This window comes from Podarcis erhardii (assembly GCF_964252035.2).
Source record: "Podarcis erhardii genome assembly, chromosome: 7".
Lineage (NCBI taxonomy): Eukaryota > Metazoa > Chordata > Lepidosauria > Squamata > Lacertidae > Podarcis > Podarcis erhardii.
In genome coordinates, this window is record NC_138511.1 from 51,246,762 (window position 1) to 51,274,314 (window position 27,553).

The 27,553-nt window shown below is 43.7% G+C and overlaps 1 long non-coding RNA gene across 2 annotated transcripts; it reads left to right on the forward strand.

The window, feature by feature from the left end:
- Window positions 1-1,309: 1,309 nt before the first annotated feature.
- LOC309347415 lies at window positions 1,310-24,380 on the forward strand. 2 transcript variants are annotated; one of them, XR_014158932.1, is made up of 4 exons: window positions 1,310-1,374; window positions 3,790-4,018; window positions 22,546-22,600; window positions 24,327-24,380. It is a non-coding gene; the product is annotated as an uncharacterized lncRNA (long non-coding RNA). The 2 variants fall into 2 exon arrangements; XR_014158933.1 differs by lacking the exons at window positions 22,546-22,600; window positions 24,327-24,380 and adding an exon at window positions 8,780-9,136.
- The last annotated feature ends 3,173 nt before the right edge of the window (window positions 24,381-27,553 follow it).

Genomic DNA, 27,553 nt, shown 5'->3' on the forward strand with positions numbered 1-27,553 from the left:
CCCTTAAACAAAGTTATTTATTTATTTATTAACATTACAGTGGTACCTCGGGTTACATACGCTTCAGGTTACATACGCTTCAGGTTACAGGCTCCGCTAACCCAGAAATAGTGCTTCAGATTAAGAACTTTGCTTCAGGATGAGAACAGAAATCGTGCTGTGGCGGCAGCGGGAGGCCCCATTAGCTAATGTGGTGCTTCAGGTTAAGAACAGTTTCAGGTTAAGGACAGACCTCCGGAACGAATTAAGTACTTAACCCGAGGTACCACTGTATATCCCACCTTTCTGCCCATAAGCTCAAGATGGCACACATGGTTCTCCTGCTCTCCATGTGAGCCTCACCCTTTGAGATAAGTTAGGCTGAGAGACAGTAACTGGCCCCACATCATCTGTTGGGCTTCATGGTTGAGTGAGGATTTGAATCATGGTCTGCCAGGTGTGAATATATGACACTGGTTTGTTGGAGCGGGCTATCTTTCAAATACAGGGTGCTTTCTGTGAAGTAGGAACCAGAGGCCATCCTAGGTGTCTTCAGGAATATAGCAATGGAGCAGAGAGGCCAAATAAGTGATGGAGAGGAAACCATTGGCACACTGTGTATGCTGCAGTTGCTGAATTAATTTAACACCTTTTCTAATTTGAACTGGAATTCAGCAGAAGTGGAATGCAAGTAAAGCCTGACCTGAGGTAAAGTCAGGAAAGTGTCCCCTCCCACCCCCCATACAAAATTGTTTTTAAAAAACAATTCTGACAGTTGGACAGCATCATCCTAAAGGAAGCAAGCTAGCTTAAAGAGTAAGAGGCGGGTTATGTGTGGTTCACATAGCTCTGTTCTCCAGCTCATTCCCACAATTACTTGTCCCCTCAGCAACTGCCGCCTGAGGCAGCCACCTCACTCTAGCAAACAGTAGAGACAGCTCTGAATGCAGGGCAAAGGGAAACAGAGGAAAATTAAGGAAAGGAGCAGGGAAAATCTCATCCTTGCTCAGTATAAAGCACATTCATCTGGAGAAACTGTAGGGTCAAAATTTCTACCCTCCTTCCCCCATTTTTTAGGCTTTTGAAGCAATACCTTTTGATTTTAATCCAATTGGTTTTTGTTTTGTTTGTTTGTTTGTTTGTTTGTTTCTTTGTAAGGTTTCAGGGTTTTTTTGAGGGAGAAGTGCAGGCAGAAAAGCTTCCAAAATGTTCTGCCTGGGAAATAAATACATATTTGCTATGGCCTGAGAAAGAGTTAAGTGTGCCCTTTCATAATAAAAAAGCAACACACACACACACACACACACACACACACACACACTGCAGAATGGATGGGATCCAAGTCCTGGCTGAGAGAAGCAAGACTCTGAAAGGCACAAATCATCCTGAAGTTCGGTGAGTTGATAAAGTTATTAAAGAGAGGGAGGCAGGGAGATTGAAGACGAGGAAGGGGTGGCAGCAGGAGGTGACTTTGGTAGTACCTTAAGTCTGTGCAAAAGCAGAAAGAGGAAAACCAGAACAAGTCTGACAGGATAACAATCTATAGCAGCCCCGATTCCCTTGGGGTTAGAGAGAGAAAGAGAGGGAGGGAGAGAGAGAGAGAGAGAACGAACAGCACAAACTCCTTTTCTTCGGCTGCTGTCTTGTGTTCTTGGCAAAAGCATCTTTGGTTTTACTTGCACAAACTTGGCTCTGGGGTTTCTTTTACTGTTATTATTAGCAAGTAGGAGAAGCAAGACCTTCATCTTGTTGGCGGGGAGACGAGAGTGAATCAGGCTGTAGCTTAAGGGTGGGGCCGAAAATGCCCCCAGATCGACCATCGGGCCATCTGCTTAGCAACAGGATCCTGAAGGAAGAGAGGGAGAGAGAGGAAGGCCAAGTGGAGCAATTCTACAGTTGGGCCAAATTCCAACATCTTGGTGCCAAGTGCTGAACTTTCCTGCCAAGACAACAAACAAGGGCACTTTAGAAAAAGCCTCCAGAGTAAAATATTTTTTCTACTTCTCCCTCTGCAAACTTCTTTGCCCTGGCTGTGCAAGTGATCAGTTATGCTTTCATTACACAAGTTCAAACAGAAGGGTGCAGTTATATATATATAAATTCTTTTCCTTATAGGTTGGAACAGTGGCTTCATATGCACAGTGCACACACAGTTCAGCTCAGTCTATCCGCGCTAGGACCAAAACTGCCACCCACAATTCTCAAATGACCTGAGTAGCTGCTATGATAATGATGATGATGATGATGATGATGATGATGATGATGATGGCTGTGCACCAGATTTGCCAGAGGGCTGAGTGAAATTGGGCATATTTGGAGGGCCTCTCAAGCAGCTTCTTCATCTGATCCTGCGTGGTGATGGATGAGGATCTGATCCTGCACAGTGCCAGTGGCTGCTCCTTTGTGAGCAACTGTCCTTGCACGCAGAGGAACTGCTCACAAAGGAGCTGAGGTCAGTACTGTGCAGTACAGTACAGAGAATATTATGCTATTTAGTTTATTTATTGAATTTGTATCCATATTTTTCTCCAAGGAGTTTGAAGTGGCTCACCTTTCCTCAACCCTGTAAGGTAGGTTAGGCTGAGAGGCAGTGAATGGCCTAACATCACCCAGTGAGCTTCATCGCCAAGTGGGGATTTGAACCCTGATCTCCCAGGTCCTAGTCCAACACTCTAACCGCTAAGCCACACTGGTCTTCTACTGTCAGACCCTTGGCTCACCTAGCTCAGTACTCACTGCTCTCAACAACAGCAGCTCTCAGACATCTCAGACAGAGGCCTTTGCCTTCACCTTTGCCTGATCATTTAACAGGAGCTGCCAGTCATGGAAACTGAGAGCTTCTGTATGCAAGGCAGGTATACGGCCAAGAAATTATGGTGCCTCTTTTTGGGGGTGTGATTGCACAGTACTAATAGCACAGGATCCTAAATCCTTATTTGTAAACATAATAGCCTGATCCTTTGAGGTGTCTACTAGTGGAGTGAGAAAAACCCTAGAAGATATGGGGTTTATTGACTTCTGGATTAGAAGGGCCATTGGTTCCATTAGGTACAATGTGTAAAGTACACCACAGTTATTTATACTTATGGTCATCAACATGTATCTCACAACATGGCGAGCCATTTCATAATTTTAACAGCCCAAGTTCTATTAAATGCCATAGTAATGTTTTAATAATGCTTTATTAAAGGGTACAAAAATTGGGTCAGTACTTTCTGGTGCATGGCCGCCCCATTTTTTTTTATTACACTTTGCTAAAGAATATATCACATAAACTTCCCAGTCATATATATGAAGCCATTTCATAACATGCTTTGCACAGACTGTGATTAAAGCTGTTAGCTTGATCTGTAATTACATTTGCAAATACATTTTTACTGAGTTATGCAATGGGGGGGGGGGGTTAAACTTGCCAAAAGCATAATGGATTATGTAGCTTGAATTCCAGAAAAGAATGGTGTTATGTACTGAAGTTCTCATCCTGGGCCAGCAGGGGGATACTGTAGATAGTTATGCAAATGAAGGATCAAAAAGTGACGTTCAGTGATTGGATAGTTTTGTATGCAAATGAAGGATCGAAAAGTGACGTTCAGTGATTGGATAGTTTTAGAAAGTGGCAACAGTTACATTGTTCTGGAGCTCTATATAAGCAGGCTGACTGAGCTCCTCAGCTTAGTTCTGTTTCAGTTTACAAATAAAGAGCTGCTTTGGAAAAATCTCTGTGTCGTCTGATATGTTCGCCCACAACTTAACAAATGGAAAGAGAGAATACAGAAATCTATATCTTATAATCTAATGCAACTTCTGCAGGGGCCCAGGTCTTTGGTGTCACATATAGGATATGAAGTGAACCATTGAGTAAACATAAGTGCATAAGAAGAGTCCTGTGGATGAATCAGTGAATCAGTCTGAAGGTCCATCTAATCCAGAAATGGGTTCTCACACTGGTTAACCAGATGCCTGAGGCAAGGTCACAAGCAGGAACTGGAGTGCAACAACGCTCTTCCCATATGCGTTCCTCTGCAACTGTTCTTCAGAGGTAGGTAGAACACAGCCATCATGGCTAGTGGCCATTGATAGCTTTATCCTCCATAATTTTTTTCTAATTCTTCTTTAAAGCCATTTAGGTTGGTGGCAATCACTGCCTCTTGTGGAAGCGAATGTCATAATTATATGTGCTGCACGAAGAAGTACTTTCTTTTGTCTGTGCTGAATCTTCCAACATTTCGTTTCCATGGATATTCCAGCATTATGAATGGGAGAGAAACTTTTTCCATATTGTGTAAATTCATATACCCTTATTTTATGTGCCTCTGACTCGCCTTCTATCTAAACTAAAAATAATTTAAAGCAAGACTAGAACCCTAAGAAGCAGACACTCATGGTGAAGACCCATTTACCCAGCTGGCAAAGCCCTCCAGGACAAATATTTCATTTCAGGCAAGATATATACATATATAGTGGGGATCCTCAGGCCCAGGAGCTGAATGTGGTCCTCCAGGACTCTCTATCTGGCCCTGGGACTCTCCTCAGGCCACTCCCCCTCCCTAGGACACACCCCTCTTCCCAGACCACACCCTCGTTGGCTCTGCTCTGTGCTTGCCTGGAGTGGTGGTAGGCGAGGAGGTGCATGTGTGAATATAGAAACCTCAGAATTTTGAGTGGTTGGAATGTATCCTAACATACAAAGGAAAGAAAGTCACATTTCTTACTCTGCACACTTTTGCCTCTGAGTCACACCCACCACTGGCATGTGGCCCCTGGAAGTTTTCCCATGAGGGAATGTGGCCCTCAGGTTGAGAAGGGTTCTTGGGATAGGCACATGTCAACAGTATAAAGTATAAGAAAAAGAAATGAATTTGTATGTGTGTGTGTATATATATATGTATATACACACACAAACAAACACCTACATAAACACAAACCTAGCAAAATAGTTCAGATGATAATGCCCAGAAAATAATGACTCCTGCTAGTTGAGACTATTGTGCCTAGGAAATGACTATCCTTATATTTACTTGCCACTTGAAGACTGCATAATTTAGTTTGGAAAATACAACCAGAGGAGGTGGGAGGAATAGCCCATTTTCTCCCATTTCACTTAAATTCAAGTAAAATTGAAGTTCATCCTTGGGCCCACAGTCAAGGTGACATCTAAGAACATGGTTCCATTATTTTGTGTGTGTGCATGTGGAAAGTTAATACCATTGCAATAATGACAGATAATACGGTGGGTTGGACAGTTGTTTTTAGTAATGTCAAGAGCTGATCAGGAGTATTCTGCAAGGGTACTTGAGCCTGAATGGAACACTTGTGATGGGGGCTAAGAGGCCTGAGCTCAGGCCTTTAGCATATTTTAACTGTGCATGTCTGATTGCTCTCAGTGGAAGTGATCTGCTTTGTTTTGAGTGGCTTTCTAAACACCTCACTTGAGCTCTTGTGCTCATGCTAAGAAATAAAGGAGCCACCAGCCTTATTCCAATAGGACATCCTTTCCAAGTGAGATTGCTCACACCAGTCTGGTGCATCCATGCATAGAGAACTGAAAGGAAACTACAGAGCAGAACACACTGTGCATCTGGGTGCTGTTTATATGGCAACAGAGCAGTTGCTTAATTAATAGTGCAAGGGGGCTGCATTTCCAGAATCCCACACAGACATTGTTTAATGAGGTAGAGAGTGATGTAATTTTGTAACGTGCTTGCAGGAATACAAAATAACTTAAAGTTGTTGCTTGGCTAATTTTGATTCAGCCGGACACACACCCTTTTTAGTTGCACTCTCTCTCTCTCTCTCTCTCTCTCTCTCTCACTCACTCACTCACTCACTCACTCACTTTCTCTCCTAAAATGTTTCCCAGTGCAAGATATGAATGGGCACTGCTGGGTAGGGTCAACTGTAAATGCTCTTGTATAATTTGGTCAATTAACTTGATGCATTTTAACCATTTTATACAATCACCATGATCTTGTGACTAGGGTCACTTTGCTGCCTGAAGCATTAGACAAGATGGCAGCTCCTCCTAGGTCCCATGTTCAAAAACTGATCAAACTGGTAATCAAATCTTACTTCAACACAGACAAGTGCACTTCACCACAGCAGGCTAACTTCGTGGAATTGTGTGGAACACACAGCTCTATTTTGCTGTTGCCTGTCCTGCAAGCATCTACTGCTTGAGGCGACTGCCTCACACTGCCTAATGGTAGGACTGACTCTGACTAGAGGACACTCAGAAGTCAATTGATAAACCAAATTAGTGGGTTGCTTGTGGTTTTGAGTGAAATGTCCAGAGCTCAGGGTGTGATCATATGATTGTTTAACTAGATTCTCAAATGAGTTGAATTTGCATAAGTCACTTGAAACCAATGGACCTAAGTGTGTTTGCAGGCCATGTCTGCAACTCAAACTGCATTTACGACAACCCACACTTATCTCTTCTGGACTCAGCACAGATACATGCAACTGACATCAAGTGTTTGTCAGATCATGTGAACACAGGTTCAGAAATTTCAGGTGGTGGGATGTGAGGTTTATAGACTTTTATCAACATGTTGTTGCTCCTATTTGAATACCTATCTGGTGCAAATATACAAATATTTGGATTTCTTTTTTAAAATATTACTTTGTTAGTGTCACAGACATCATTAAATCAAGTTCATATGGCTTTGTATGACAGACTAGGCAAGTCAAGTCAGGTTCACTTGGCTCATGGAAAGAGTTTGGTGTAGACATGTGTGATTTTAAATACTCAAAGGCAATCCCATATCTCTTGCCTTTGATGTTCTTGGAAAAACCTTGTAACACAGGCATTTATCCTACGCCGCCTTCTGCAATGCTTTGCAGATAGACTGTTCAGCTTAGGTGTGGGAGGGCCAGCATCAGATCCATGCTTAGCCATGAAACTAACTGGGTGGCCTTGAGCAAGATATTCTTTCTGAGCCTAACTTGTCTTCCAGGATTTTTGTGAAGATCCAGGACAATTCCGATATTACATTTTTTAAAAAAAACTAATACATCTTAAATGTTATAAAGTCCAATCGCACACTAAGCAATCAGTGAATGGTAGTTTCTAAAAGAGCAACTAGCAGCCATCCAAACTGAAACCAAAGGGGTGGGTTCCCACTCTCTGCCCCACCCTCTGCCCCACCCTGCGGTCCCAGTCCTGATCCCTTCCATGCCTGCTCTCTGCTTTGAGAGGGACATTCCCATTGGTGCAAAAGGGGGCTTTTCTACCAGTGGGTTATATCCATTACTAGCCATAGCCAGGATAGACCCATTGAAATGAACATCTATTAATGTTAATGGGTCTGATTAAATGAGTAGGATACATACCAATCCTAATAGCAGGTGTGGTGGAGGGATTCCTGATCTGAATCACAGGAAGGCAGTGAAGGTTTAAATTCCCTCTGTCCCATCCAGGATTCTAAACCAGATTGGCCCCCCTCCTCATGCTTGCTATTTTATCTGTCTGTCTCTCCATGCACACATGATAAATACATATTTGTAAGCTTATCAGCGCATGAATTCCGTGAGAGTATATGAATCCAGGATACCCTGAATATCTTCCACCTCCTTTTTGGCTGCTGTCCAGAGTTTTGGGAGGATGTGGCTTCAATGTGGGTTGGGCATGTGCTGGGAAGTTCTTGAGCCATTAGCCTTTCACTCCTTCCAGCCTTGTAAACTGGGCTGGTCAGGTTGCAAAACTGCCAGTGAGTTTCCTGTGGTCCAACTCCCTGCCTTGCTTTGCGCCAGGAACATAAGGAAGCTACTTTATATTGAGTCTGACCATTAGTCTATCTAGCACAGGATTGTCCACACTGACTGACAGAGGCTGTTTTGGGTTTCAGATAAGAATCTCTCCCAGCCCTACCTGGGGATTGAAGTTGGAACCTTCTGCATGCAAAGTAGGTGTTCTATCCTGGAGATACAGCTCTTCCCTGGTTTAGGTCATTGGTCCATTCAGTCCACTTCTGTCTTTCCTGACCATTAGTGTCTCTAATTTCTCAGTCTTTCCCAGAAATGCCAAGCCCAGGACCCATCCTATTCAGAACAAGCTAGGTCACAAATGCATATATAGTTTTTATTTTGAAGCTATAGCTAATCTGGGTTTTTCTTAACCACCACACGATTGGCTTTTCAAAGGTATCTGCTCTAGGGAAACCAGAAATGGAACATGTGCTGGCAGATGGCTGCAAAGAGAAATTTATATAATCTTTCTTGGCACTAAGTTTGGCAGCTGACAGAATTACAAGTTTTGCCATTGCATAACCAATACCATGTGGCACCAAAGAAAAATGAATTGCAAAGTCATGTGAGGACTTCTTTTCAGAAGAACTGTGCCAATTCCTTCATTATCCTCTCTTTGCCAGCTCATAGCATCCTGTGTTTTTGCCCCTAGCTGTTTGGATCTGTTCTTTCAGGGACAACCTGGTTCCTTTCTTTGATACAGGGGAAGAAGCTGTGGCTCAGTGGTAGGGGATCTGCAGACCTAGCATAAAGGTCCTCTTTTCCATCACTCACTCATTATGTGGTGTTGGGTATACTGCTCAATGAATATTTTCAGTCAGTGGTAGCCGGCTAGTCATAACTTACAGCACAAATGAAATAATGGTCAAGCACCGTTTAGAGGCTACTCAATGTATTATTCCATAAGATGTAATGGATTAGCAAGAATGATGCATCTGATGAAGTTAACATTAGTTCCCAAAAGCTTTTGCCATACTAAATGTGTTAGTTTTGAAGGTGCTAGTACTATACCTTTCGTTGTTTTGCTCAAATTTCACTGTGGTCTATTTTACAGGGTTGTTGTGAAGATAAAGTGCCTCTCTGTCCCATCCACCGATTCTGTCTTACAAGTGACCCTCCAGCTCTATATTTCCACTGTCACAAGAAATGCAGGTTATGAGCCACATGTTTTCCAAGGAGCAAAAGAGGGGAATCTCAAGGAAGCAGGTTGCAGAAGACTAGAACAAGTGAAGTAGGGGGTTCACAATGTGTCCCATTTTACAAAGATCATTCTTCTGTGGACATAGTCTTCCTCCCAAATACAGTGGTACCTCGGGTTACAGACGCTTCAGGTTACAGATGCTTCAGGTTACAGACTCTGCTAACCTGGAAGTAGTACCTCAGGTTAAGAACTTTGCTTCAGGATGAGAACAGAAATTGTGCTCCGGCAATTTTTATGCAAATATGATAGATAGATAGATGATAGATGATAGATGATAGATGATAGATAGATAGATAGATAGATAGATAGATAGATAGATAGATGATAGATAGATATTGGGGTGGAGGAGAGAGGCTGTCAGTCAGAGGCTGATATATCACATGGAGCTCACTGGCAGAGGATCCGCTTTGCTTACTTAAACTACCCGGTTCAATCCCTGACATCTCCAGGTAGGACTGAGAGAGAATCTTGTCTGAAACTCTGGAAAGCTGCTGCCAATCAGAGTAGATAATACTGAGCTAAGTGGGCCAATAGTCTGATTTGGTTTAAGGCAGTATGTTAGGTAATATGCAACACCTGACAAACACACAAACCGTTCAGAGTAGCTTTCAGGTAATGGCTACCACACCACAGGGAGTCTGTTATGTGCTTATTTTGTCTTCTCAATAGGACAATTGTGAGTACAAAGATCCGTTTATCTGTATGTCTGTCCAGCTATCTTGGCTATGCTTGCCACTGGTCAGCTACTTGAGTGCTACCTATCATTATTTTCTCCAGCGTTCTCAGTTATTTCTGGTCACTCTCCATATCCATCATGTGGGGAAATAGTTGATTTGTGGGTTTCTCACAACAAACCACTTTGCAAATATCCAATATGCAAACCTTGGGCTGTGTTGGGAAGTTTCCATTGGACACGTAAGGCCATATTTTTAGAATGGCAGAACAACCACAATTATTTCTGACTGGAGTCAACAGGAATCTGAACTTCAGGCCCAGTCCAATAACTGTCATTCTTGCAACGGATAATTAACACCTTAGTTTTATGTGAACACTTTGCAATCTTACATTAGAAAAAGCACTCACTTGATCTGGAATTTCTAAACCCTTTGCGGAATGTCAATCTTTTGGTGGGATGTTTCCTCATATTCAGGAACACAGCTGCCAGTCATGTTTTAAATGACAGCAGGTTCACCATATGTCAGATCCAACACCCTTTTAGAATGTGGCTTTTGGGGGCCTGGTTATTGGGTTACTGCTTTTGGTTTGATTTTATATGTTGCAGTCTTGTTGTGAACTGCCCTGAGACCTCTGGGTATAGGGTGGTGTAATAAATTAATAAATAATAGAAATCTTCCCTGGACACTTTGGCTGGCCATGTTGGGTACTGGATGGAGCAGCAAGTCTTTCTCTTTTTCTGTTCTTGGCTAGCCATCTCTATGTGTTCCTAAGTCTTTTAGGATCAGCTGGACTTGAAGTTTAATAAGTGAATAGCAGAAGATAAGATTAAAATGTAGTAGCAGTGTTCAAATATTTTTAGAGCATCACACAGAAGATGAAACACACTTGATCCAGGATTTGAGCCTATGCTCCACCTGCACTGTTCAAAGCAATATGCTTCCTAATACCAGCTGCTGGAAACCACAGGTTAAGAGAGTGCTGTTGTTGCTTCCCCTGAGCATCTGGTTGGCCACTGTAAGAACAGGGCTAGATGGGCCACTGGCCTGGTCCAGCAGGGTGGTTTTTTAAAATATTCTTAGGTAACCAGTGGTTGGCAATTGCAAGACCACCCACCCATTCCTTGTACTTTTCGTCATTTTAAAATGACCATTTTATTTGATGTTTCTGTCCGGTGGCAGTTTTTACAACACAGAGAAAAGCTGTGCCAGTGTAATGCTGGTGAGAGGAAGGAAAACTTGCCGGTGATGAGCTTATTAGCACATGAATAGGTTGTGTGAAGCAACCACTGAGAGCAGCAGATGGGAAGAAGAAAGAAAAAGTAGCCCATTGCCAAATTTCTCATAGAGGGGTTTGGGAACTCCTAGCTAATTAGTTAAATAATTTGAAAATATTTATTTCTTTCACAATGGAAGAAAATGATGGCCTCTGTGCTTTAATCAGCAGCATGTCTTCCTACACGGCTGTCCATGAAAAGTTATTGCTTAATTAACCCCTTTAAATGAATACCTGATAATTAATAAACCCATTGGATTGTACCCCAAGGCTGGGAGCTGAAGAAGCCTCCTCTGTTCAAGTATGAAACGAGAAACCATGCTGAACTAATGGGAAATAATTCCAGTAGAAGGCAAACCAATTAGGATTAGTGAATTCCATTTCATTTAAAGTTTCAAGATACAGAAGTAATTTATCTAGTAAATTAATAGTGTTAGTGACTTTCCTAATATATTAGCAAGTGTTTCGTATCAAATTAATGAAAACCAAACTGGTTAATACAGAATGAGACTTATTATAAAGGTATAAATGTTATAAGATCCAAATGGTTAATATTAAAAGGTTCATGTTTCTCTAATGGATAGCTATTTTTAATTTTTCCATATGCCAGAGCAACTCAATTTTATTAGTTAAATAAATAAATTTGTCAGTGCGGAAAGACCTGTTTATTTTGGCATATGGTTATGTTCTCCTGAATTTGGGGTTAGAAGAAGGGCAGCCACTTCCCATCTTATATAGCCAGTACTTATATGCATGGGAGTGGGGACATATCCCTCAGTTAGAGTGTGTTTGAAAAGAACAGCAGTGAACACTGTTTGCTTCAATATATGACCTTAATAGAAATAAAAATAAACACCCAGCACTTGGGTGTTGGGTCCTATCACTATGCACATGATGCCCAGCCCATGACCCCCATGTTTAACTGATGCCAAGGAGTCTGTTATCTGGACCCAGTGATGTGGGCTTGCAATCCAGACAAGCTGGAAGTACTGTTGGTCAGTGGACAAGTTCAGTGGTGTCCAAACTTTTTCAAAGAGGGCCAGATTTGATGAAGTGAACATGTGTGAAGTTGTTGAGCTTTTTAGGATTCCACCCCACAGAAATTGTTGGGTTTAACTTACATTTACACTTAGGTGTTGAGGAGACAGAAGAGAACAGTGACTGTGGTTGAACTTCAAAGAAACAAGCTCTCCATTATTACTGGCATCTCCTTTCCTGAGCTGCTTCAACTCCTGAGACTCTACAGCAGCCTTTGTCAGCCTATTGCCCCAGATGATGGAGACTACAACATGCATGAGAACTGAGGCATGATCCCTGTCCCCTCCTGCTTGCATGCAAGTAGGAAAGGGATCGGGGCTGCTCTAATGGGGAGGCCTCGTGCTGCCTAACTGAGAGATCCCTGCCCCCTCCTGCTTGCACGCAAGTAAGTAAAGGGAAATGAGGAAGGGGAAACGTGGCAGTTGAGGTCAAGGCAGTGGCCGCCTCTCTACCACTGCCATCAGTGCAGCATCAACGTCCCAAATGTGTACTGTAGCATTTATTTATTTAGCCACACATCCCTGGCTGACCAGATTGGTCAACCCAAGGTGTGACGCAGCCGGGGACTCCCTAATGGTGCGGGGGCTAGCCCTGCACCCCACACAGAGGGGAGAACTCGTGACAAGCCCGCAAAAAGGAAATGGCTTTGGTGGGCAGGTGCTCGGGGGCCACAAGAGATTGCTTTTTCAAAATTGCCTGGGGGGCCATTTGAAACCAGCCCGAGGGCTGCAAGTGGCCCCTAGGCTGGACTTTGGACATGCCTGGACAAGTTGATCCAGGATTGGGGGTACAACCTGACTAGGGTTGCACTCCCTCTGAAATTTTGAGTTCACAGCAATGTTGGTCCTGGAAGGTCAGGTGATTGTTGAAAAATCAGATTGGGTAAGGGATGTAGCTCAGTGGTAGAGCATCTTCTTTGCATGGAAATGCTCCCAGGTTGAATCCCCAGCATCTCCGTTATGTCTGGGAGAGACCCATGCCTGAAACTTTGAAGAGCCTATGCAGGTCAGGGTAGACAATACTGAACTAGATGGACCAGTGGTCTGACTTAGTATGAGGCAGTTTCCTATATTAGCTTCCTGTAGTCCCATACTTTAAGAAATCTAGCTTGAAAACACATATACAGTGGTACCTCGGGTTGCAGACGCTTAAGGTTACAGCCGCTTCAGGTTACAGACTCCGCTAACCCAGAAATAGTACCTCGGGTTAAGAACTTTGCTTCAGGATGAAAACAGAAATTGTGCACTGGTGGTGCAGAGGTGGCAGCGGGAGGCCCCATTAGCTAAAGTGGTACCTCAGGTTAAGAACAGTTTCAGGTTCAGAATGGACCTCGAGAATGAATTAAGTTCTTAACCCGAGATACCACAGTATTGCAATGCAGTTAATGAATATGCTTTCTTTCACAAAACTCAAGGTAGTATTTTTGGGGTTTTCAAGCAAGCTGTCACCCAGGTAGTGATCAGACCCGGACCTCCTTAGCTTCATCAAGGTTGCTCCATGATGTGTCTTCAAAACCAATTCCTGGGGCCAATTTTTGGAAGTAGTGATGGTGATGATCAAGCTTTAGCTACTGATTGGTAAAGCAGTCCTGTTGTCATAGTGAGGAAACACAGGCAGAAGTTGCTCTGGCTGGCACCAACTAGGCAGTGGCAAAGCTGCATGCTCTGCTACTGGGGGCAGAGAGCAGGTGGGGGCATGGCTGGCACCCTGGGGGAGTGGCATGCATCCCAGGTGCGTGGTACGCTGCCCGTGAGGGCGTGATGTGCCACCCCCAGGGGTGTGGTGCGTGTTCTAGGAGCGTGACACGCCACATGAGGGCATGGAGTCCTGTGCGTGCACGGGTGCACGGCGCGTGTCGGGGGGGGGGGGCGCCATGATGGTACCCTACCGGAATAGTGGTGCCGGGGGCAGTCCACTCCCTCCGCATCCCCATTTCTATGCCAGTGCAGCTAGGCCATGAGTGTGGAACTATTTTAAACCAGAGGACCATATTCTCTTCTAGACAACTTTCTGGGGGCCACATGCCACTCTGTTTTCTGGACATTTTTAATGTCCCTGAAACATAGTACTCTTGATCAGGTTGAATTAGTTTATTCCAAAAGAAACCCAGGAAGTCAGTTTTCTGCTGTTGGAATACAGGTAGGGATGTGCTATAGCTCAGCAATGGAGCATCTGTTTTGCATGCAATAGGTTCAAAAGGTTCAATCCCCACTGGTCAGTGTTGCTGCTGGTCATTGTAGACCAGGCATCCCAAACCTTTGGCCCTCCAGATGTTTTGGACTACAATTCCCATCATCCCTGATCACTGGTCCTGTTAGCTAGGGATCATGAGAGTTGTAGGCCAAAACATCTGGAGGGCTGCAGGTTGGGGATGCCTGGTGTAGACAATATGAGTTACATGGACCAATAATCTGATTTAATATGAGGCAACTTCCTATTTTCCTATGTTTCCTGGACTTCTCCGCGACCCTTCCCCTCTGCAGGGAGGTGGGACCAATTCGGATGGTCCGCCCCCGCCACTTAATGGATCCAATTGGCTTCCAGAGAGTGGTAGGGGATGTTTTATCCCAAGTTGATGGCCTTTCAGCTGATTCCCTGGTGGCACGCTGGAATGCGGAGTTAACCAGGGCTATTGACTGTCTGGCTCCTAAGCACCCTCTCCGATTGCATGGAGCCCAGACAGCCCTGTGGTTTTCCCCGGAGCTGAGGGCGATGAAACAATCGTTGAGACGGCTAGAGCGCCGGTGGCAGAAAACTCATTCTGAATCAGACCGGACACGGGCTAGAGCTCAACTTCGAGCCTAACAAGTGGCAATGGCGACGGCAAAGAGGGCCTTCTTCACCGCCTCCATTGCATCTGCAGAAACAGCAGCAGGAGACTTTTTCAGGTGGTTCGCAATCTATCGGAACCACCTGTACCACCGGGGCCTGGTAGGGACCCCAAGATCTCCTGCAATGTTTTTGCAAAGTTTTTTGCAGATAAAGTCGCTCAGATTCAGAAGGAGGTAGACACCACCGTGGGAGCAGGGCCAGGGTGAGAGAGTGCTAGAGTTCTGTCTGGTCCTGTTACATGGGATCAATTCCAATCTGTTACCTCCGAGGATGTGGACAGGCTGCTTGGATGAGTGAAACTGACCACCTGTCTCCTTGATCCTTGCCCATCCTGGCTGATAAAAGCGAGCCAGGAAGGGCTGGGCGATGGGCTCTGCGGGGTGGTGAATGCTTCCCTCTGTGAGGGAGCCTTCCCAGACCCGCTGAAAGAGGCGGTCATTAAACCACTTCTTAAAAAACCATCTTTAGACCTGGCCAATTTGGCCAACTATTGCCCATTATCTACCATTATCGCCAACTATCGCCCATTATCTACCAACTATCGCCCATAATCTACCATTCTTGGGCAAGGTGATTGAGTGGGTGGTTGCCGAACAACTCCAAGCACGCCTGGAGGATGTGGACCATTTGGATCCCTTCCAATCGGGATTCAGGCCTCACCATGGGACTGAAATTGCCTTGGTCCCGCTGGTTGATGATCTCCGGCGGGCTAGGGACAAAGGTGAGAGCTGTTTCCTAGTTCTGCTGGATCTCTCAGCAGCCTTTGACACCATCGACCGTAACATCCTTCTGGACCGTCTAGAAGGGCTGGGAGCTGGGGGCACTGCTATATGGTGGTTCCGCTCCTTTCTCCTGGGCCGTGTCCAGAAAGTGGTGGTGGGGGATGAGTGTTTAGACCCCTGGGCTCTCACTTGTGGGGTGCCTCAGGGTTCCGTCCTCTCCCCCATGCTTTTTCATATCTATATGAAGCCGCTGGGAGAGATCATCAGGAGGTTTGGGCTGGGTGTTCATCAGTATGCGGATGATACCCAGCTCTACCTCTCCTTTAAATCAGAACCAGTGAAGGCGGTGAAGGTCCTGTGTGAGTGCCTGGAGGCGGTTGGAGGATGGATGGCGGCTAACAGATTGAGGTTGAATCCTGACAAGACAGAAGTACTGTTTTGGGGGGACAGGGAGTGGGTGAGTGTGGGGGATTCCCTGGTCCTGAATGGGGTAACTGTGCCCCTGAAGGACCAGGTGTGCAGCCTGGGAGACATTTTGGACTCACAGCTATCCATGGAGGCGCAGGTTAATTCTGTGTCCAGGGCAGCTGTCTACCAGCTCCACCTGGTACGCAGGCTGAGACCCTACCTGCCCGTGGACTGTCTCGCCAGAGTGGTGCATGCTCTGGTTATCTCCCGCTTGGATTACTGCAATGCGCTCTATGTGGGGCTACCTTTGAAGGTGAACCGGAAACTGCAATTAATCCAAAATGCAGCAGCTAGACTGGTGGGTGACTGGGAGTGGCCGCCGGGACCACATAACACTGGTTCTGAGAGATCTGCATTGGCTCCCAGTACATTTCCGAGCACAATTCAAAGTGTTGATGCTGACCTTTAAAGCCCTAAACAGCCTCGGTCCTGTATACCTGAAGGAGCGTCTCCACCCCCATCATTCAGCCCAGACACTGAGATCCAGCGCCGAGGGCCTTCTGGTGGTTCCCTCATTGCGAGAAGTGAGGCTACAGGGAACCAGGCAGAGGGCCTTCTCGGTTGTGGCGCCCGCCCTGTGGAATGCCCTCCCATCAGATGTCAAAGAGATAAACAACCACCTGACATTCAGAAGACATCTGAAGGCAGCCCTGTTCAGGGAAGTTTTTAATATGTAATGCTGTATTGTTTTTGACACTTGATTGGAAGCCACCCAGAGTGGCTGGGGAAACTCAGCCAGATGGGCGGGGTATAAATAATAAATGATGATGATGATGATGATGTTAATGATGATGTTATAAAGAATGATCACAATTAAGACGATTGCTGGAGTCACGTCTCTTAGCATCAATGATGTAAACAATCCTGATGAATTTTATTTCCCAAAGTCCCTGGAAATTGTCAAGCCTTGAATTCTCGATTTACAGTTTGTTACTTGAGCGACAGTAAAGAGGCATGCTTTTAATACAACACACTGCCTTGGATCCTTGCCTGATTCAGTAATACAAATAATTCCAGCCCAGGAGAGCTATTGACTAAAATGAAATTGTCCGGAGATGGAATGCAAAAATTGCCCACAATTTGGCAGAATTTCTATGCAAGAGTGTCCAAGGATTAGGATTATGCAACCTCAGAGAGGAGAATTTCATTAGCCTGTTCTTTTTATCATGCTCTTAAAACAAGATACAATAAAGCGAAATAAAATGCAACGTTAAATATTCTGAGAATTGCAAAAGTACTTTTTTTTTATTTATACTTACGCTATTGGTGTTGATTTCTATAGCTGGGTCTGCATGCACTAGGGAATGCCTGTGAGTTAATAGCAGGTTAACTGTGATATCATCCAACCCATAGAATCTAGGCTGAACTGAAACTGGCTGAGTTTCAGTTCACATATTGTTTCAGAAAGTGTGAATTAGGTAAGTTTAAATGCAGACTGATTTGAATTTCTCCCTGATCCGTAGATGTGAGAGGTAATTGCTGAAGAGAGTCATGTAGCCGAGGCCATTGCAAGCTGTAATTACAAGTGAGAAATGACTATGAGCTATCTACTTGTAGCAAATCTAATAATGAGACATTACTGGATAGAGTTCTGCCATGTACTCTCTCCCGCAATCCTTGTCCCAGTCCCACAATCCCTCCTTTTTTCTCTTTGATGATTAAAACAGGTGCCGTAGCCCTTGCTGCTTTACTTTTAAATGTGGAAAACCAGACAGAGACATAGAAACTTGCAGGCCAAGTGCTATTACGGCAGTCTGTGATCTCGGGTAATCTGATTAGTCTGATCAGACTCTTAGATACACGCTTCCTTTTCTCTCAAGGGATGTTACATCACTTAACCACCATACTGCAACATTACACAAATTGCTTTGTTAACTTAAGCCGGCTTGGCATACAACTTTTTTGGGGTTGCTTTTTCGGGGTGGTTATTGTTGCTTAAATGCTTTCTTCCTGTCTTGCTGGCTGTCAAATGATAAATGTTGAGGGTTGCTCTGTTTTGCATGCCGAAGTCCTATCTGCCAAATATCTGCCAGATACCTGCCTACCTGTCTGTCTACGCACCCTTAGAGCTTCGAAGCTAGCAGCAGTCCCAAACTGAGCAAGGAGTCCTGTCTATATTAGAGTGCTTTAGACTTACAAGATGCCCTTTATTGTTCCTGTAGAACTTTGCAGTCCACCAACTGGAGCCAGATGTGAAATTGGGGTTCAGGAAGGGGCACACAGAATGTCAGAAAAATGTGTCTTTCACAGTGTTTTTCCCAGTGGCCTACCATGTATCCCAATGGGAAGTCACCAGCAGGATTGAAGCACAATCATGCAATGGAGCTTCCTCTCTCCTCACCTAGGCTCCCAAATTCTGCTCCAGAGGGTCCCCTAATGGAGGGCAGTGCTGGATACAACCTAGCATCAACACTGTAGATCATGCACAAATCCTTTTACATAAATTCTTCTACTCCAGTCAGGGCTGGATTTAGGTTGGATGAGGCCCTAAGCTACTGAAGGTAATGGGGCCCTTTATATATCCAGTTGTCCTTTGTCAACAACAATTTTTTGCTGTTTTTTGTGCTGAATACATGCTATATGGTAATTTATGGACCTAATAGGTATCTAAAGCCATTTTATTTGTTTTTTATCTTATATTTTGGAAATGTACATCCAGTTTTTTTTGCTTTAAATTTTTTTGGGGCCTCCCTAGAGAGTAGCTATAGCTTAGCTATAGCCCCAGACTATAGCTTGTTTAGCTTATACGTAAATCCGGCACTGACTCCAGTTTCTCCTCCAAGCTTTATTGGTTTCACTTTCAGCAGCTTAATTTAGAAGGAAAAAATGTATTTCTGTTGTTCCTTCGGTTACAACTGGGAGTCAGAAATCCTTTCTGAACTACTGCAAATCACCTGAAAATCTAACAATAGACCCTGAGCAATTTTTTGCCCAGTCCTCATCTGCTTGACAAGTTCAAGGTGCAGCCTAGAAACTAGAAGGGTGGGGGCAATGGTCTATCCAGCAGTTTTTTGGCTCCTTTCACAGTCCACTTGAAAATTGCTAGAGGTTCCAGAGCGCCATTTAATGAACTATGTGTGTGCTTTACAAAACAAAACGTGTATCGAATGCTAGCTCTACTCACAGTAGACCCATTGGGCTTAATGAACCTGAATAACTTGGGCTCATTAATTTCAATGGGCCGACTCATTTCTAGGTTTGCATTGCTACATATAGATTAGCCTATGCAAATTCTATGCAAATCTGTGTCCTCTTAATTGGTCTTCCTAAGTAGCTTATCAGGAAGGAGATTTACTTCTGGGTAGCAGCCCTTTTTAGGCCATAAATTCCCATCTGCTTCATTCCCACCCCTACTTCTCTGAAAATATATGTGATGTCCAGCAGCTTTTTCCGAAAGAAGTCTTCCAACTATATTCTTGCAGAAAATCAAGATGAGCTGATTTTGTGGCACATGGTTTGGCAAAGGAGTAAAAAGTAGGGGAGGGAGATGGAGAGGGAGAACTTGAGACTGTGGCTGTCAATGACAGGAATGGAAACTTTGGGAGAAAAGACGAAGCATCTGATGATTTCCTTAAAAAGCACAAGAAATCAGAGAAGCCAGGAAATGCCATCCAAGCCAATATGCCTGCCCATCCCAGTTCTTAATCCCATTCAGCACTGATGACACATGGATCAAGACTAGATGACATGCCAATAAAAGGAAAAAAAGAATTGAATGGAAAGGAAAGGAAAGGAAATCCTTCTGGTAACCATTCAAGAATGCAGATTTACAAACTTGTATATTCAAACACTGCTATACATAGTCCCTTTTCAAAGAAGAACCCTTTTGCACCAGTAACGCACCAAACTCTGACTGCTTAGAGATAATGCATCTTCTTTTGGTACCCATTTTTCTTCCAACATTTTTTTAATTAAAAAAAAGTAACTTTTTAATTGAGGAACTTTTAAGTCCTCAGAGGTGTCTTTACTGTGGGCCAGAAGCCCTGAGCAGGAGGACAGAGCTGCTATTACAGAGGAACTCTGCATCACTGTCATTTTAAATATACCCCAGAACTTTGACTCAGTTTTGTCAGAGAATTGGGACAAGGTGGGATGGAATTCACCTTAAGCATATTCAGTGAGAATGACCCTTGTCAGATCCAGAAGGGGAGTGTGACTGGTTTAGTTGCACTGGACACTGAGCCTCAGAGGCATTGCAGGAGATGCCACAATGACACCTTAGAATAGAATATGGGAGACAGGGGGTCACCAAATATTGATGCCACACAGGGCATAGCTGTCAACGTTTCCCTTTTTTTAAGGGAAATTCCCTTATTCCGAATAGGATTCCTCACAAGAAAAGGGAAAAGTTGATAGCTATGACACAGGGCACTTCTGAAATTTGAGACCCCAAGGACTGCCACTGTCAGATATGCATAGTAGCGTGAGACCTCTGGGAAATGCAAATGCATTCCTTCTTCTCTGTCTGACCTCTGTCCTAATCACCCCAAACATATCCTGATTTGTCCAATCTAGACCCTGAAGGAGAATGCTCCATTCCAGAGGCACTGCACACTGCTGGCAAACTTATTATAGATGCCCGACCACCCAATAAGGTTAGGAACTTTCATCTAGAAAGCTGCACATGCAAAATATTCTTAAGGCCTGTACTGTGTCTGACTACCCAACATGGCCTTTGGGCTCTCCTGGACAGTGAGAGCTTCCTGTTTGGACCAGTGTTTTGCCTGAACAGCAGTCTTCTGGACTCTGGTGTGGTCTTTGGTTCTGACTCCCTGACACAACTCTTGGTGCCTGACCCCCCTTCCAACAGTCCTAGCACAGGGTTAGATTCCATGGCACTACAATGCGCATAGGAATCCCAAAATCCCAGTGATGGAGCCAGCTACATATGGATGTTCCTACTCAGCTGTTGCCTGGCCTAGAAGGGGAGGTGCGACTAAAGTCACTCCCCACTGGTCTGCCTTATAGCAACTGGTGCCTCTTATACGTATGGTTCCAGTGATGACATGTATGCTGCTGTACTCAGCATGGCAAAGCAGTTCCTGTGCTGTTGTGTGCGTGATGGGATCACACAATTTCCACTCAGATACTCCTTAGCCGTATGTATTGCATCCACAGTCCTTGAGTGCACTAAAATTATTGCTCAGTTTCATCTAGCTTGAAAACACACACACATTATGAATGGCATAAAGCATAATGAATTGCATGAAGAAAGGCTCAGAAGAAGTCTTAAGTGGATGCCTTCTTTCTGCATTTAGGTTGCTCTGCTTTGCCAGAAGGTCTTTCGGTCTCCTTGTCATTTTTTCCCTCTACATAACCTAAGTAACACTGATATATTGCATATTTTCATTTAGCTCTTTGAAGCACAATCCACTTAGTGATTAGAAACCTCACACAATTTAGCAGATACCATCAGTGCAGAAACTTGCTACAAGCATGTCCCTTAATAAGCAAAGCGAATATTTGAAGTGTGGTTTGTGGTTGCTGCTTTTCGTTCCTGGATTATAAAATGAGGACGAGACATGTTTGATGGGTACTCTAGATTACCTTTGCCCAGTTCCTGTGACTCCATTACTTGTCAGAGGCCCATTTGCCCCATTATAACCCAAGACCATTGTGCTGAAAAAATGTCTAGAAGTCTGAAAATGTGGACACTACTAGCAAACTTTTAGCAATATGTAATAGAGTGTTACTGAGTCTAAAGGAATGGGGTGAGCCCTCAGCCTTCCTGAACCCAGGCCAGTGAGAAATGAGTCCAAAACTGGAAATTCTTGGCAATATGGGGAATGCACTGTTTTTGTTTCCATTTGTTTGAAATATGTACTTTGGTTATAGCTCCTTCTATTTGTGCTCTTAAATGGTTTATTAGGTGGAAGCTATCTAGGGTGCAATTTAGGGAAGGCTGGACCAGAGTGGGAAGAAAAGTCATTAACCCCTATGTTTCAGACGAGATGTGTGTATTCTTCAGGAAGACATATCTTTGGTTATCATGTGAGGTACCAAACTGAAACAGAAAATGCTTTTAAAATACACCAAACCAGCCTGTAGACCTTTCTGGGAATTTCACCGTACCACTGATATAGCTCTGCTTCCAACAACTAAACCTTTCAGTGGTACTTCTGGGTGGTGATAACTATGGTCCAGCCTAGTGCTTCCCAGATGTTGCTAGAACTTCAACTCCCATCATTCCTCACTTGGCCATGTTGACTGCTGTTGATGAGTGTTGTAGTGCTAACATCTTGAGGGCCTCGGGTTCAGGAAGGCTTGGCTATAGTCCTAGTCATATATTAGTCTTTAGTGTGGAAGAGACAGGAGGCCAAGCTTCCAGGACCCAGCCCAAGTAGTGTGCCCAGCTATCCCTCCCACTCAGTGTCTCTATTAAGCTTCACTCCTGTGACCTGATTTTGGTCACTAGAGACTCTTCTCCCTCCATCCCTCCCTCTCTTTCTCTCTCTCTGTCTGTCATAGAACTATTAAGCCAATGATTTCAGGAATCCATTCAAGCTATTTTTATATGTGGAAATGTATTAAAAATATAGTTTTACTTCTGATAAAACAGCATAATCCCAAGGATTCCATTAATATATTTGTAATTTCTTTCCCTTGCAGTGGGATGATGACCTTGCATCTTTGACACTATTGGTGAAAGGAAATGGATCAAACTGTGAGTAATGGGTTACTTCCTCACATACAAACACAAACGTCCTTTTCTCTCCCCACCCCCCAGCCCCACCCCCCGCCACTGCCAATTGCTTTTAAGGCCACCTTTTGTCATTGTTTTTCCTTCTGAAACATGCATTTAAATAACTGAGGACTTTGGTTTCACCACTTTCTCCTCTCCTGTCAACGAGGGTTGCAAACAAGATTGAATCTATTGTGGGGAGGCATGGGGCTCTGTACATGAAGGCTGTCGTGCAGAACAAAGGAAGTTCCTTGATAGCAAGTGAGACCACATCTCTCTCTAGCTGAACAGAAAAAGGCCAAAAGAGCCTGCTGGATCAGACCAGTGGCCCATCTAATCCAGTATCAAGTTCTCAGAGTGGCCATCCAGATGCTTGAGGGAAGCTGTGTATCTTCCATACTGACTGACAAGACCTTTGTGATGATGCCAGTGATTGAACCTGGGATGTTTTGCATGCAAAGCATGTGCTCTGCCACTGCTCTATGGACATTAGCTCAGGATCATGCATGTACAGTGGTACCTCAGGTTAAGTACTTAATTCGTTCCGGAGGTCCGTTCTTAACCTGAAACTGTTCTTAACCTGAAGCACCGCTTTAGCTAATGGGGCCTCCCGCTGCTGCCACGCTGCCAGAGCACAATTTCTGTTCTCACCCTGAAGCAAAGTTCTTGACCCGAGGTACTATTTCTGGGTTAGTGGAGTCTGTAACCTGAAGCGTATGTAACCTGAAGCGTATGTAACCCGAGGTACCACTGTACACACAAACACATAGCACCAGGCTGGGACCTTCAATACAAATAGCACACCAGAGTCAGAAGATCCTGTTGCTACACAGCTGCTTGCAACCCTGCTTGTACTCTGGAAAACATTTAACACACTTATGGTTCTATAAATAAATACATAGAAAAGATGGAAATATTCAAATGCAGAGTGTTAATTGCCATTGGCATCTCTTATGAGTAGAATCAATTCACCGAGGATATTCTAACCAGAACAACTCACTACTTCATGCTCAAATGTCTCTCTAGTAAAACAAGTTGCTGTTAGGGATGAATGTGGCATGTCCCTTTGAGGCAACTGTATGGACATTGTACTTCTAAAAAAGAGGGGTGCTTCAAACTCCCCACCTTCCAGATTCAGATTCAGAACATGGTGTGATCCAAAGTGTCCTTGTTTGTTACAGCACTGTGTGGGCATCTGGTGGTGGTCCAGAGAGGCTCTCAACAGAGAGAAATCTTGGAATGGGATGGTTCTACAGCCCTCAAATAGGAAGCGGCTTGTAGGTTCAGGAGGTGTCTCAGGTACCAAATACCCTGTCCCTCTGTCTCTGGGGACCCAGAGAGACACTGCAGCCCGTTAACGATGGACTCTATGACAAAGGCTTTAGCTTTGCTTCAGAAACAGAAGCAGGTAATTTTAAACTCTCAAATCCGGGATGAAATTTGGATGTGTATAATTTTGGAGGCGTTGCTAATAGCTAGCCAGGATCATATATGCAAAAAGATGTATTCACTTACGAAGGGATGGGAGTGAAGATGCCTGCCTGCGGACTATATTATTTGTGAACACAACACTTGTCTAAAGCGTGTAAAACAAAGTCAAGTCATACTGAATGCATTCATTACCAAGCCATCAAATTTACAGAACGGGGATGAAATCTGTTTCTGTTTAGGCTATATCTGGAACAGCTTATTATTATTATTTTTACAGTGTTGCTTGTACCATTAACGTGCACGTGTGGAAAATGTAAGTTGCCCTTTCCAGTCCAGAACTGCAGCAGTACCATTTGGTAGTTATTAGCATAAAAACAACATTAACTGTTTCTCCATAGCGCTGAACTCTTTGTGGCCTTCCTAGAAATAATAGATGAAAACTATCCCCAAATAAATACCCACACTTCTAATAAATATTAACCATGGTGACCTTTAAATATGAAGCAAAGAGTTCTGCTCTATTGCTTTGTCCCCGATAATGTGAAAACCACCCCACGGGGTTGAAAAATTGACTGTTCATCGGTCCTCAGGCTGTGTTTGGATGTTTGTTCCAAGAAGGCTGTGTGCCAATGTTCATGAGTGGCTTCATCTTCAAAACACATAGTCTTGCTTTCTTTCAGCTTTCCTAATTCTTCACATTCTTTCCTAGCAGGGGAAAAAATAATATGTTGGCTGCATTAACAGCAGAAACATTTGGAAGGGTAAAAACAAACAAACAAAAATAATCAATTTTCAAGGTCCACTTGCAGATGGATGGAAGTGTTTATGAAACATTTATTGTTCGGTCACAAGAGAAAATGTTGCTGTAATAGCAAAGGAGAGGCATGAAAATAGTGGGAGATTATTTCTACCACCCACCCCAATATGCATTAAAATATGCTACTTTTCAGTTTGCAGTGACTTTAGGGGAAATGGGAATTTGGAACAAGGCAGAATTAAATAGGATATCTACAGTATCTTACAATATCTTGAAAGTCATAGAATAAATAGTATCAATAGAGAAGACATGATTCTCAGCAACGTTTAAACCAGGGGTGTAGAACCTGTGGCCCTTGATGCTGTTGGATTTCAACCCCCATCCAATCCAGCCAGCAATAGCAGTGGTCAGGTATAATGAGAGTTGCAGTCCAGCAACAGCCAAAGAGTCACAGGTTCCCACCCCTACCTTATATTCAAAGCCAAGACCCAAGTTAGGCACAATAGTCTTTGGTGACAAAGCTGCAGCAGAGATTTAAAATCACAAAACACGCAGCAAAGAAAAGTGTGTAAATATAGGCTGTAAAACCTTTTAAATGTGCCCTTTCCAGTGAAAGTATCCCACTTTTAATGGTTCTTTCCAAAGTATCCCAATTCCCTAGCACAAAGATAGACCACATGTTTAGAAACTCATAAAATGGTTTACTTACAAAACTATTCAAAGGTCAGATTCATGTGCTTTTCCATACAGCAGACAGAAAAAAATTGCACAGGCAATAAAATGTTGCTTGGTTACAAAAGGGTAATACACACCACCATTTAAACAACTCCCCCCCCCCCCCCCGCTAAGACCATTCATGCAAAATGCATAGGTAATTGCCTGCAACACCAGGGCATTTGCCAGGAATAGGAACACTCTTGAGTCGGGATATAAGAAGGCAACAATTTTCATTCTAACTTGTATTTGTCACAATCAACAATGCTTTCATTCTGTTGCAGTTCAACTTCCACCAGACACTATGTTATTATTTTCACTGTCCACTGTTTAACAAGACTTATGTAACATACATAACTATTTATCTAATACAGTAGTACCTCTGGTTAATAACTTAATTCGTTCCGGAGGTCCATTCTTAACCTGAAACTGTTCTTAACCTGAGGTACCACTTTAGCTAATGGGGCCTCTCGCTGCTGCTGCGCCGTCACCGTGCGATTTCTGATCTCATCCTGAAGCAAAGTTCTTAACCTGAGGTCCTACTTCTGGGTTAGCAGAGTCTGTAACCTGAAGCATTTGTAACCCGAAGCGTTTGTAACCCAAGGTACCACTGTATATGTAACTTACATTCATTTAAATGTAAAGGAAACACCAAAATGAAATAAAATGAGATTAATTAATTCTTTGGACATTTAAAAACAGCAACAATAAGAATACTGACTATCTTCCCTTGAGTGGTTTCTCTTCCTGATCACAGATGAACTTGCACACTACAACCATTTCTGCTTCCTCTTCTGCTCTTGTCAGTTTTTCAACATCCCTACCCTTGAGGAGTATTCACATTTAATCTAAAACATTTTCCTGAATTGAATGCCCCCCTTGCCCACCCTAAAAAAATATCCCCCATAGGGCCCAGGGCAGGTGTGCCTACTGAATTCATCCAAAGATGCCTCTGAAGGGGACTTTTGTGAAAGGGTTCATATGTTCCAAATATTGCACTTAGAAATGAAAGCCTCTGTTTTAATTATCGCAGCTCCTATCAGCTTGTCTTGATCTTGGCTGCACCATTTGAAAGAGATGATTACAAGGCCTCTGTACAAATGTGACTCTCAAATCTGAAAAGATAAAATGACCAGTTTTACCGAAACCAGTTTTGGTCTAGCAATCTTGTTGAAATTATCCAAGGGCCCTAAGGGACATTAATCAGATCAGTTTGCATCTCTCTCTGGGTGTGCAATTGCACAACTATTTTGCATACAAACTGCTTGCATGAATGCATACAAAGAAAGTGTTTGCATGGGCATGTAATTAAATAAGATCATATCTGACAAGCAAATCCCAGATAGAATAAGCACTAATTACATGGTTACAGTAGAATCTAGCAGCGTTCCATGGTTTAACAGAACCACATTTCTCTCTCTCTTCCAAATCTGACCATGACTGGGTGTGTCTGTTATTAGAGAAAGGTTCCTCATAATTTGTGAAAAAGGAGGGGGAAACCCTCCTCCATTTCAACTGATATAGTTCCCAGGAAATGAAGGAAATACAAGACACCAGTACAGGAAGCAAAGTAGTCTTCTTCTTCTTCTTCTTCTTCTTCTTCTTCTTCTTCTTCTTCTTCTTCTTCCTCTTCCTCTTCGTCGTCATCTTCTTCTTCTTCTTCTTCTTCTTCTTCTTCTGCTTCTGCTTCTGCTTCTGCTTCTGCTTCTGCTTCTGCTTCTGCTTCGTCTCCTCCTCCTCCTCTTCCTCCTCCTCCTTCTTTATCCTCCACCCCTGCTGCATCAGGCCAAAGCCCCATTTGGTCCAAAAACTTGTTCTCACAATAGTCAATCAGATGCCTATGGGAAGCCCACAAGAAAGACACAACAGCACTTTTCCTATTTGTGATTCCCACCATTATGACCATATTGCCTCTGGGAGTGGAGGTAGAGCATACCCATATCCTCAATAAAACATCATAGTTAGCAACAACAGATTCAAACTCACATCCCTACTGTCCTGCTGTGGCTCCCAGCCTATTCCTGTGTTGATGT